The 13,288-nt window shown below is 44.2% G+C and overlaps 1 long non-coding RNA gene across 1 annotated transcript; it reads left to right on the plus strand.

Annotated features, from left to right (window-relative positions):
* The first annotated feature begins 269 nt into the window (after positions 1-269).
* On the plus strand, positions 270-6,302 carry LOC142852748 (uncharacterized). The gene is made up of 3 exons (XR_012910979.1): positions 270-398; positions 3,333-3,577; positions 3,951-6,302. It is a non-coding gene; the product is annotated as an uncharacterized LOC142852748 (long non-coding RNA).
* Positions 6,303-13,288: the final 6,986 nt, after the last annotated feature.

Consider the following 13,288-nt stretch of genomic DNA (forward strand, 5'->3'; position numbering starts at 1 on the left):
AAATACTGCAGTGGGCTCTGAGATGACGTGTGGCCACCTCACTGGGTGACCTTGCACTTCTGTGAGGCTCTGCTTCCGCGTGCACAGCCTGGGACAGTGCTGCCTCCACACATTGCTATCTCCTGAATAATCAGCACAGCAATTCCAGTCAGCGCGGGGCAGGTATGGCAACTGGGCGATCTGCCTTCAGGATCGTAACTTGCAGCAGCTGGGGAAGCTGGTGACTTAACCCTAGAGAATGAGATCCTTAACGAATTGCCTCTTCCCTTAAGAAGAGCAAACTGCCTCTGGAAAAACCTGCATCCACTGGCTGTTTGGAGAACAGGAGCAAGATCTTCTGCTCTGATGCCCAGCCATGCTGAAAGGAGCTGACGCCAGGGATGCTCTCTGACCCTAAGGTGTGAATCCCTAAAGCTCCCACCAAACCTCTGCTCACTTCCAATGATAAGGTCTCTTTTTACAGGCAGAATGTGACCAGTGGCAACTGTGTTACTAATATAAGATAATTATGTGTGAAAGGCCAAGTTCAACTAGCATGATCTCTAGATGTGTCCGTGCAGGACCCATGGGGGAAGAGGAGCATAAAATCTGGCTTGTGACTGCAATTGTTCCTGTCTCAAAGAAATGGTATGGTCAGTAAGGTGGCATATTCCTATAATTCCAGTACCTAGGAGTCTGGAAGGAGAATTTCCACAAGTTTGAGGTTAACCTGGTATATGCAGTGAGTCTGAGGCCAACTAGGGCTACATAGCAAGATTGTGTCTGAAAAAGAGCCAAAGTCCAGGAGCTGGGGAGATAGCTTATTCAGTAAATACCTTGCCTTGGAAGGCATGATAACTTCAGCACAGATCCTCAGCACCCACATGAAAACTGGCTGTACTGGCATGAGTCTGTAATCCCCGTACTCAGGAGTTCAGCTATAGACAGGCTTGGAGCTCACCGACCAGCCATTCTAACCAATCAGTGATTTCCAGGTTCGATGAGAGCCCTTGTCTCAAAAACAAAAACACAGAGCCATACATACAATATAACCACATAACTTCTGGTTTCCAAACATATTCACACACACACGCATGCATGCATGCACACATGCATGCACACATACACACATACACACACACACACGCCATGCATGCACACAAATAAATAACCAAAAATCAAGAACAAAAACTCAAAATAACAACAAAATTCCTCATAATGTAGTGGTGAAAACAGCTTCAGGAACTCTAGTGAGAAAGAGTCTCAGGCCAAAGGAAGCCAGTCACCTGCTGGGCTCTGCTGGGTCTGGGCTGCTGGGGAAATACTGTAATGGGCAGTCTTCTCTCTGCAGGGTTTCTGAGCCACCAGAAAATGAGGGTCCCAACCTCTTGAACTCCTTCAGGCCTGGCTGGTAGGACTAGTGTGGGAATGAGCACAAGACTGAACTTCACACCAGTGTGAGCATGGTTTTTGGCCCTGGCACATTCTGCAGTGGAACCATGGGCAAGTCTGAGTGTGCTGACCTACCCCTGGGCTGAGGCTTGAACCACAGGAGGACGGGAACCACAAAGGAGCCACGGGTTGTGACTTTGCCTGAGTACTAAGTCTAGAAACTTGCCAGTGATAGAAAAATCTCCAACATTAGAGTAATGTTGAAAAGTGGTACAAGTCCTTAAATAGTAACAGAAGAGGAGTAGGTAAGCCTCCACCTCGGCACGGCGCCTAGAAGTCCATCTTCTCTGAGCCCTGACAGAGAAGTCAGGCAGAATCTTGGCTGCAGGAGATGGCACAGCCCAGGAAGCTACCATGGCGCCTGCCACTACATCCATGGGGGTGAGTGGGGCCACAGAGACTGAAGTTCTGAGAAGGCCTGGCCCCTTGTATTCTGCTGTTTCTTCAGGCCCATAGCAAAGGGGAGGTGGGTCTGAGGAGGCAGCAGACTCTCATCCCTAACCTGCTTCATCCTTCCCAAGGGTGATTTTTTTTTTCAGTTGTGGTTTCTGACTTCTAATCATTATTTCTAATAAAAATTAAACAGATGGGGGAAAACAAAATGAGCACTATGATCCCAAGAAAAATAAAATGATTAGTAGGGCAGATGCCCTGAGCTCACTGCTGGTGGCCCTGAAGAGGTGACTGCCTGCCCCCTGCTGGCTGTGATGTAGAGAGGCCTTTGGAAGGAGAGCTTGGTTACCCACTGATTAAGCTTTGTTGTGTTTAATGAGGCAAATCTCTACCCCAGAGCCAGCACTTCCAGATTCCACCATACACAATAGACCCAACCTTGCCCAAACTCCAGGCCTGAACAGACACCACCCCTATCTATGCAAGTATCAATCAGGCAAATACTTGACAAAGATTTTCTCCCATGATTTTTGTTTTGTTTTGTTTTGTTTTGTTTTTTTACTATAGAGACTTTTTAGTGTAGATAAAATTCCATTTTCAATTCTTGTTCAATTCCATGGCTCTATATAAATATCTTAAAACATTTCCTTATGTTTTCCTCTAGTAGTTTCTTTCTTTTCTTTTTTACTTTCTTTTGCTTCCTTCTTCTCCTTCATCTTCTCCTCCTTCCTCCTTCTTCCCTTCTCCTTCTCCTCCTTCTTCTTTTTCTCCTTCTCCTCCTTTTCCTTCTCCTTCTCTCCTTCTCCTTCTTCTCCTCCTCTTCCTTCTTCTCCTTCTCCTTCTTCCAGACATATCCTCTGTCCTGAGTTTCAGATCTTACACTTAGGTATTTGATTTTTCTATTCATGTATTTATTTGTTATTGGACAAGATAAGAGAGTGTTCAGATTCCAATCTTCTACAGGTGGGTTCCCAGCTCCCCAGCATCACTTGCTGACAATCCTGTTTTACCAGTGTATATTTTGGGTGCCCTTGTTGAGATTCAGTTGGCTATACCTTTGTGGGTTTATTCCTCTGTTCTGTTCCATTCATCTACATGTCTATTTTCATGCTATTCCATACTGTTTTGTTACTCTTTCTTTGTTATGTAGCTTGAGATCAGGTACTGTGATGTCTCCAGCACTGCTATTCCTACTTGGGATTGATTGTTTTGGCTATTCTGAATCTGAGTATCTTTAAAAATTTTAAAATCACTTTTCTAGTTTTATGAAGAATGCCATCGGTGCTTTGATGGAGGAGTATGTTGAACATGCAGATTTCTTTGTAGTGTGTACATTTTAGCAATAACATTGCTTCTAATTCACTAAACACAGACGGCATTCCCACTCTTTTGTTTCTTTGTTGTCCATTGCAGAGATCCTTCGCATCCTTGGTTAAATTTATTCTTGGTTTTAGTTTACTTATTTTTATGTATAGTAAATGTTATTGATGTTATGATTTCTTTCTCAGGAAGTTTGTTATTGGCATATAAAAACGATACTGCTGAGGGTGTGGAGAATGAACTCACACACAATGCTGCCTGGAATGTAAACAGCACAGTCACCAGAGGACATTGAAACTAGAGCTTTCTATGATTCTACTGCCTGACTACATATCCAAGGGAAATTAAATCACCATGCTAGAGAGAGACCTGCATACCTGCGTTTGTTGTTGTGCTATTCTCCAGAGCCAAGATACAGCGTTAGCCTAGGAAGGTATCCATCAGTAAAAAAATGGATAAATTAAATGTGATATATATATATACACACACACACACACACACACACACTGGAATATTATTAAGCCATAAAGAAAGACAAAATATTGACATTTTCAGCAAAATACATGAAGCTGCAAGATATGTTAACAGGAGAGAGCCAGATACTTGTGTACCTATTCTTGCTTAGGTGGAGCCTAAAATGTTAATCTGGATGTAGGAGTGTTTATTAGAGATTGGAGCGAAGGAGGAGGATGAAGGGGAGGCTGGGTTTGATCAATGCACACTGTGCACATGTGTGGAAATATCACACAGAATGCCACTAATGTGTATACTTTTCTTCCTGTTTGTTTGTTTGTTTTTTAAGACAGAATTTCTCTGTGTAACAATCCTGGCTGTCCTGGAACTCACTTGGTAAACCAGGCTGGCCTCAAACTCACTGAGATCTGCCTCTGCTTCCCAAGTGCCGGAATTAAAGGCATGTGCCACCACCACCTGGCATATATATTTAGTGCATGTGAATGAAAACCAAATAACTTAAGGGGACTGTGTAAGCAGGAGGAGTTGATTCATATTCTCAGGCTTCTGGGGACCTCAAATAAAGGTAGGTGAGCAAGAGCCTTCAGAGGAGTCCCCATTTTGAAACCCAGTTCTTCCTGCCTAGCTGGGGGTTGGGGAGCAGACCTGAGACCACCAGTGAAATGTTGGCTTCTGCAGTATCTCTGATATTCCAGGTTATCCCCAAATGTTGATGTTCAGTTGGCTTAAAGGGAGTGATGAGGAAGAGGAAATTAGTTTGGTTCCATATAAAATTAGTATGGTTCCTCCTGCTTAAGGGCAGAGTTCGCTCTCTTAGGAACCAGAGCCCAGGAGAACAAATGCTAAAAGATAGAAAGGGTGGAAGCCCGGAGTGCACACATCTCTGGTAGGTGTGCGTGCCCTTCCCTCACTTCCCTTGGGGATGCTATTGCACAGGCTATGCAAGGCATCCCACAGCACGCTTGTAGTCTGGGCTGATATGGAGTGAGCACTTCCTGAATCCTCCATCACTGTCACCTCCTGTATTGCATGGTTCTGTGCCGAGCGGAGTTCTTTATACGCACATGAGCCCCCTGAGCACACTTGAGTCTTCTGTTAGCAATATTATAGGCCAGGAGACCCAGCTCTGTGATCCTCTGTGGCCTTGCACTTCCTCCAAAATAGTACAAAGTGCTAGGATGTCCTGGGTTCCTGAAACAGCTGGGGAGAAGCAAGGCCCTCCAAGGGCATCATTCCACATACTTTAAAATGACCCACTAGCTTATCATTAATGGAAGAGACATATGCATACTTGTTAAAACAACAGCTTAGTAAGAACCATGTGGGCTTCAGGGGAGGCAGGTTAGTGGAAAAGTACCACTGAGCCATGCAAAGACGCAGAGGAAAAGTTTCATACAGATTAATTTCACGTGTTAATACATTTCTCAAGGAAAAAACTAAAATAAAGGCTACTGACCAGGAGAAGTTGAGCACAGCTCAGAAAGCTGACCAAAGATTCATACGTAGTGAGAAATTCTTTAAAGACTTTCTATGATCTCCTGCTACTCTTGAGCCAGTGCTGCATGGCTCTTCTCAGACTTCACCCTTCTGTGTAAATTTCAACCTATCTGGCTAATTTATATTCATAAGCACCAATGGGGTTAAGATTGGAACTGCATTCAATTAATAAATATTTTTAAATTATCTCCAAAGAAGCTACAAGGAATTTACAGGTCACTTTCAAGGAAACTGTGTATTCTGGTTACTTTTTTTGTGAATTTGACCCAAGTAGAGTTATTTGGGAAGAGGGACTCTTGATTGAGAAACCCCCCCCCCCCACCAATAAGATTGACAGAATCAATTGGTGTGGAAGAACCCAGCCTCCTTGGGTGATGCCACCTAGGAAGATGGTCCTTGATAGTAAAGAAACCAAACAGAAAACAACGAGAAGAAAGTCAGTGCACAGCATTGCTCCACAGTTTCTACTTCAGTTTCTGCCTCCAGCTTCCTTGCAGTGATTTTCCTGGATGACTCTTCTCTTTCTGAGTTACTTCGATCATAGTAAACAGGGACTGCAAAAGGGCTGTGAGCTCCCAAAGTCCAGTTGAAGTGTGGAAGGAGTGAGAAGACAATCAAAGCGGTCAAGACCATGATGGGGACACCCACTGAAACAGTTTACCTGAGCTAATGGGAGTCTACCAACTCTGGTCTAACAGCGAGGGAATCAGCAAAGGACCAAAATAAGCCCTCTGACTGTGGGGGACAGTTTTATGGCCGGGAAGACCGTGGATCCACTGGCAGTGACACCAGGATTTATCCCTACTGCTTGTTCTGACCTTTTGGAACCCATTCTCTTTGGAAGGATTCTCTACTCAGCCTAGTTATAGTGGGGAGGGCCTTGGTCCTGCCTCAAAGCAATGTGCTAGACTTTGTTGACTCCCCATGGGAATCCCTTACCCTCTCTGAGGAGTGGATGGGGGTGGGATGGGGGAAAAGTGGAGGGAGCAGGAGGAGGAGAGGGAGTGGAACTAGATTTGGCATGTAAAATGAGAAAAAAAATAAGTTTTTTTTTTTAAAAATTAAAAAATGGTTGTCAGCATTTAACATACAGAGACCCTGGGAAAGGCATAAGACCTGAAACAGGAAGCCTGAGAAGATCATGAGACATTGGTACACGGAAACCATAGGAGGGTTGTGAGAACTTGGCACAGGGGAGGAGTGTGAGGTGGTGCCTGTGGCCCTGGGAAGTGGAGAAAGGCTGCTCCAGTCATGGGAATGACTTTTCTGTTGAGCTATGGCCTCAGTCAGGCTTCAGGGGTCAGGCTTCCACTCCACACGCCATTTCTTCACGTACTCTTTACTCTGTGCTGATGGACCCTCATGACCGAGTGGGGCTGTACTGGCCCTTTAATCTGCTGCCAACACGATGTGACCAGCACCGACTGCCAAGAAGAGTTCCAGCTCAGTGATGCTCCTAAAAGAGGCCAGATTCTTGCCCCAATACCGTTCTCTTCATCTTAATGTGATCATTTCCAGGTAGTGGTCAGCTCTCATTTAATTGGATTTAACAGCGCAGATCAAATTCTGCCTTCGAGATGAGTTATCAGTTCTGTGTAATTTTACCCATTGGGTATACAATTTGGTACAGTCAATGTACCAACTAAACCTCAATCTCACTTCATAGACAGCATCAGATCTAAGGAAGATACCAAGCACTCAAATGGGACAGCTGACCACGTGTAAGGGACATGTCACTCTCTGTGCAGCTTGTACACAGACGGACGGCAGCCAGGCACAGGGCCCCTCCCCGTTGCTGTACAACATCTGTATGTACTCAGGGGCTACTCGACCCAATGTATTCAGAACACATTTCACTTCACTGTCCCCTCAAAATCCCACAGGCTTCAAAGTGCAGCCTCCTTTATTCCTGACCAGCTGAGAGACTGGGTAGAGGGTCTCTGGGTTTCTTGAGATGATCACTGAGTGACTAGGGCCAATAGATGTATACCAGGGCTTTGGAGACCCATTCTCGTATGGAAAGAGTAAAGTTACTAGATTATTGATGAAGCCTGGTAAGTAGGACATGAAATAGAAAAATCTCTGTTAATGAACATAGAACAAAAACCTTAAGCTGATGCAGCTGCTTACCTAAGACAGAGTAAAGAGCCACCAAGGTCCATGCAGTGGTGAGGAAGGGAGCCCGCACAGAGAGCCACTGTAGACTGATCACTGAGTACCCACTGCTGTTCCAAGGATGGAGATGCTCTGGACCCAGGCCTGGGCCAGAGAGAGGCTGGGAGTAAGCACTACCCACCAACCAGGCCAGCAGAAGAAGGGTACACGTCCACATGTCGGGGGGTATGCTCCTAAGGCTGAGTTTTTAGCTGAGCTTCTCAACAGGCAATCCTGATCTGGAAGGGCACATAACCAGCTTCTCTATAGCTATCACAGGCACAGCTGGCTTCCCCTCTTCTGCCCAGACCCTCCCCTTTACTGACCGCAGGCCCAGCCTTGTTCTAGGCAGCCCATGTCTCCTGCCATCTCAAGACATCTCCCTACAAAGCAGCAGGCCACTTCCTCCAGGCAGGAGTTCAAAGCCTTTGCCCACTTCCCTGTCCTGGGAGACAAAAGGCCACCTGTCTACAGAGATTAGTTACTGCTGTCACATAAAATAACAGCGGATAAAGAAGCAGGGTTTAATTGGCTCTTTATCGAGGGTTTTGGCTCCTGATAGGAGCACCACATGAGACAAGAGAAACTTCAGATAACACCCAATTCAGGCTAACACCACTGTCCAGCCTACGGGCGTTATAGCAAAGGGTGTCCATAGAGCACTCCTTAGGTTTCTGAGAAATTCCCAGGGCATTTGCTCTTTCCAGGCTCCTTTACTCCTCATCCTGTTTGGGACCCTCAAGTCAACTGATTCTTGGTGCCACTGACTCTCCAAGATGAGGTAACCTTACAGCAGTGTAAGATCTCTGCCCACGTGGTTCCTAGACATGTGCTCTGCACAGGCAAGTCAAAGTATGCCAGGAGAGGGGGCAGAAAGAGCACGTGACCTGTCGTGTGACCCATGAGAAATAGAAGTGTGGTCATCCCCAGAGCCTGATGAAGTGGGACCTGTGCTGAGGACAGCGGTATCTTATTGGTAGAGAAGTCCAATTTGCAAGAGAAACAGTGATGTTAAAGTGACTCATACTGAAGTTGGAGAAACCCATGTTACAACCAAAATGAGCCAGGGTAGGTGGAAACAAATTCTAGATGTAAATAACCATGTGTTGCCTGAGTATGCACATGAATGTGATCCCCGCTTCTAACCTGGGATGGGCAGATACAGCAAGCCACATCCGGTACTCATATTGTATTTTCTAAGATCCCTCTCTACTAGGAGCATACTGGGCTGGACTTGGTTGCACATGCCTTTAATCCCAGCTCTTGGGAGGCAGAGGCAGGCAGATCTCTGAGATCTCTGAAATGGGGGGGGGCATTTCAGGGTGAGGTAGAAACCTAACGCAATGGAAACCCCCAGGAATCCATGAGGGTGACCCTACTGAAAACTAGTAATGGTAGCTATGAAACCTGAAGTAGTCATCTCATAGAACCAGATCAATCTCCAGCATAACTGTCATCAGAGAGACTTCATCTAGCAACTGATGAATAGGTACAGGGGTCCATAGCAAATCCTGCAGAAGAGGGAGAAGAAGGGTTGTAGGAGTCAGGTCAAGGCATCACAAGAAAACAGCCCACGGAATCAACTAACCAGGGCCTATAAGGGCTCACAGAAACTGAACAGACAATCAGATTCTATCCTGTATGGGTCTGATCTATATTCTCTGTATATGTTATGGTAATGTATCTTAGAGTTCCTGTAGTACTACTAACAGTGGGAGCAGGAACTGTCTATAATTCTTTTGCCTGCTTTTGGGACCCTTTTCCTTTTACTGAGTCCAGCCTTCATATGAGGGGATGTGTCTAGTTTTATCATAACTTGACCTGTCATGTTTGGTGATATCCCTGGGAGGCCTGGCCTTTTCTGAAGAGAAAGGAGGAGTGGATCTTGGGGAAAAGGGATGAGGGATGGGGGTACTGAGAGGGGAAGAGGGAGGGAAAACTGCAGTTAGGATGTAATATATGAGAGAAAAATAAAAAGAAAGTAAATAGTAAAAAGTGTATCTAAATACACATGCCAGCATAATGCCCCTTGGTTTATTGCTCACTGTCATTCTTGAGAGTGCCTCCTTTTGTTCTATAACAAGTTGCCTTTCTTTGGCCAGGCCGTGGTGGTGCACACTTTTAATCCCAACATTCAGGAGGCAGAGGCAGGTAGATCTCTGTGAGTTTGAAGCCAACCTGGTCTACAAGATAGTTCTAGGACAGGCTCCAAAACTACAAAGAAATCCTGTCTGGAAAAAACAAAGATAGATGATAGGTAGATGATAGATAGATAGATAGATAGATAGATAGATAGATAGATAGATAGATAGATAGATAGACAGACAAATAAATAAATCACCTTTCTTCTACACCACACTCCGAGTCTTGTCTGAATTCATTCAGCAGAGAACTCAAGGACCAGAGAGTCAATAGGAAGCCAGAGCGAGATCCTATCCCCAAGTCCATCAAATGTCATAGGCAGCTTTCTAGAGTATCATGGGATCAAGAAGGGATAGCCGGCTCCCCTCAGGACTGTGGTGAAGCACAGGCATGTCTTTATTCTTGACACCCAGCTCTCGCACAGTAGTATGTCACAGCTTCTTCTTGTGTCCTACAGCTCAGGTCTCCACCATCTGGTGAGAAGGTAAAGTCTGTGTTATCTGGTAGGTCATTTCAGAACCCCCAGGCTTAGCAGGCTGTTGCTATCTAGACTCCCAGGTGAGTGGGTGATCCTCAGCTTCACTTAAGATCTTAATCAACTTCCTTGCCTCACTGGATTGAACTTTAAGTAACACAATTAGATGCTGTTAACCCTGGAGACCTAAAACTCCTGAACTATAACTCACATGAAAGGGAATATGTCAATCATCCACAGAACTCAAACTACCAATTCATCTCACCTCAGTCATCCAATATTGCAAAGAAACAAATCTCTGGGAGCTTGGCAGCTTAAAACAGGCACAAGCCCTTAAAAAGTTTTATAAAGAATCTGAGAGGGACAAGAAGGGCTGGTTCTGTGATAGTTTTTATGTGGTTGTGTCAGCTCTGGGTAGGGTGGTGGACCACTGAAAGTTGTATCTTTTCCAGGTCATGTTCATAAGGCTCACAGAGACAATGAAAACTCTCCTGAGGTCACCAGTGCTGGCAATCCAAGAAAGCATTCGGGATATCACCACAGCCTTCCACGGCTGTATCTCAGATGACACCCACCAGATCTGATACCGTAAATGGTTCCGAAGTCTAGCCGTGATGTGATGACAGATGACCACATACCTATGTGGTTCCTGTAAACAGAACAGTGTAAGGTGGATTTGCTTTGCTCTGAGTAAATACTGATTAGATGTCTAATGTGTTTCTAGACCTTGAAAATGGCAGTCATTCCTCATTCATGACTTCATCTTCCACAGCCTAACCCAAAGTCAAGTGTGGCATAAAAATAGTAAAAGAAATTTTTCAGAAATAATTTTTAAATTGCACTCTTCTCTAAGGGTTACTTGAATACATAGCTATGCCATGACAGTTAATCATCTGCCAACTGAGACGACTCTTTAATTAATAGGCATCAGTGTTTGTAGCAAGAACAAGCTGTACAAAGGCTTGATTCTTTTCCAAGGATGGAAGCACAGAGTTGGACAGCCTACAACTCATGTGGCTACTCAGGGCAGCTTCCCAGTGATCAATGAGGATTATCTCAGCAGCTTGCTTCACTGTCTCATCACATGGGTTTCGCAACCTGCTGCAGTACCCCAGGAGTAAGCATAGGTCAGTACCACACAGGGAGGTCCTCAGGTCACTCATGTAAGGTATGTTACAATATATGGTCACAATTACTCATCTATTGCTGTTAATATTTCCCTGTGTCTGATATATACATCAAGCCTCGACACAAACACAGAGGAAAGAACCTTGTATGAAACATGATATGTTAGTACTAGCTGAAGCCCTAGGCACCCACTAAGACTCTTGGACATATCCCCAAGGAACACATGGCATGTCCCCCTCTGCTTGTCCATTGCTTTGAAGTCAGTTTTGTCTAACATTCACACATCTGTCTGGAGTTTCTATTTTATTGGAGTTTGTCTAGTGTGTCTTTCCCATTATCCTTAACAGCCCAAATCATTATATTTAAAATGATCTACTTGTAGGTACCATGTAGGTGAGTCTTTAGAATATATATGTTTGGAAGCAGTGTTTCAATATTGAACCTACATTATATGTAAATTTTAGGGACATTAAAACTAACAAAAATTTAATAAATTCTACATCAATCAAATACACGCCACAAACACTGGAGTACCAAAACAGATGTTAGAGCATCCAAAGGGCCCAGGTCATGAGAGGCACCACAGACCAGTTTACCAGGATGACACCATAGAATGTGGTTATGGCTAACAAGAAGGCTATAAAGTGTCATCTGGACCGAAGGGAAACAGTTATGTTGGTATTAGAGGCCTTAGGTTCTTACAGGATCATTTCAGCCCTACATCCAGAAATACCCATAAGCAGTGCCTTCAAACAGGCTAAATTAACTTCTCACAGTTCTAGAGCCCAGAAGCTTAAAGTCAAGACAATGCAGAGCTGGAGACCATGAGGCCTTCTTTACACTCTAGATGCTATCCATACCTCGTGGCCTCTGCTTTGTTCTCATGGCTTAGTGCCCACTGTTCCTCCTGTGAAGATCTTTGTCTGAGCAGGTCAGGGTCCACCCTCTAACATTCCTGTAACACCCACTGCCTCTTCAGAGTCCACCTCTAAATATAGCAGCACTGGCGCTCAGACTTAGGTGTGGCGTTGCTGGTCCTTTCCATTTGCCTCAATAATCTCACACAGATCAGAAGGATATATCAAGTGTGAGCAGTACTGAGCACAACAAGACATACTTGGTTTTATGGATCTCTCCACTGGAGACCAATTCATGTTTACCAGGGGCTTTTTGCCTTGATAGAATCTGCCTTTAGTCACACTGCATACCCTGACATAGAAGGAAACTGGAAATTAGTAACTCCTTGGATAAACCCCCAAATATGCAGATATTGAATATTATTCTAAATAGTCAGGTTCAAAGAAGAATAAAAGTCATTTTCTGGGATGAACATAAAAATATAACATATCCAAATTAAACAGTGTTTAAAGGGAAATTCACAAGACTAATTGGTTCTATTAGCAATATTTAACTAGTGAATAAATTTAGAGTTAAAATGTTTATATTGGAAACAGAAGAAAGCTGGAAAGAACAGTCTAAGTTTCCATCTTAAATTACTTTTAGGAAAAAAATGAAGCTCACATCAAGTAAAAGGAAAGAAATAATAAACATAAGTGAAATCAATGGAATTGAAAGCAAAGACAATAAAGAAAATCAAGGAAATAAAAAGCTGTTTTGTTTATGTAGCCCTGGCTGTCTGGAACTCACTTTGTAGACCAAGCCAGTCTCAAACTCAGAGATCCACCTGCATCTGCCTCCTGAGCGCTGGAATCAAAGGCATGCTCCACCATTGCCTAGATGAAAATATTTTGTTTTGTGTAGATAAATAAAATTGAATAAGCCTTTAACCTATTGACCAGAGAAAGGAAGTTGGGGCAGAGAAAGAATGAGGAGTGGGGATGGAGGAAGAATGGAAAGAGAAAAAAAAAGATTCCATTTTCAACCCTACCTAACACTCAACAAACTGAGAAATGGAAGGATATTCTTTAATCTGGTGAAGCAAATCAATTGGAAAACTTACAGCCAATGCTGCCCTTCACTGTGGTAGAAACTAAGCTCTTTCCCCTGGAGCCAAGGTCATAAGGAGGTCTACTGTTATCACACATTGCAAACACCAGAAATAATCCCAGCTAGTGTCACAAAACAAGAGGTGCCAAGGCTCACGGGCTGCAAAGGAGGAAATGAAACCATTTGTCTGCTGAAGGCATCACTGTTTACGTGTGTAATTCCAAAGAATTAGCAATAAGACAAGCCCTGCTAGAACTAGTTAGGCAAGGTCCCAAAACCCAGTGTTGACACACAGAAACCCATCTCTATTTTATTCAAAGGCAGGGA

Source organism: Microtus pennsylvanicus, chromosome 6, assembly GCF_037038515.1.
Source record: "Microtus pennsylvanicus isolate mMicPen1 chromosome 6, mMicPen1.hap1, whole genome shotgun sequence".
Taxonomy (NCBI): Eukaryota; Metazoa; Chordata; class Mammalia; order Rodentia; family Cricetidae; genus Microtus; species Microtus pennsylvanicus.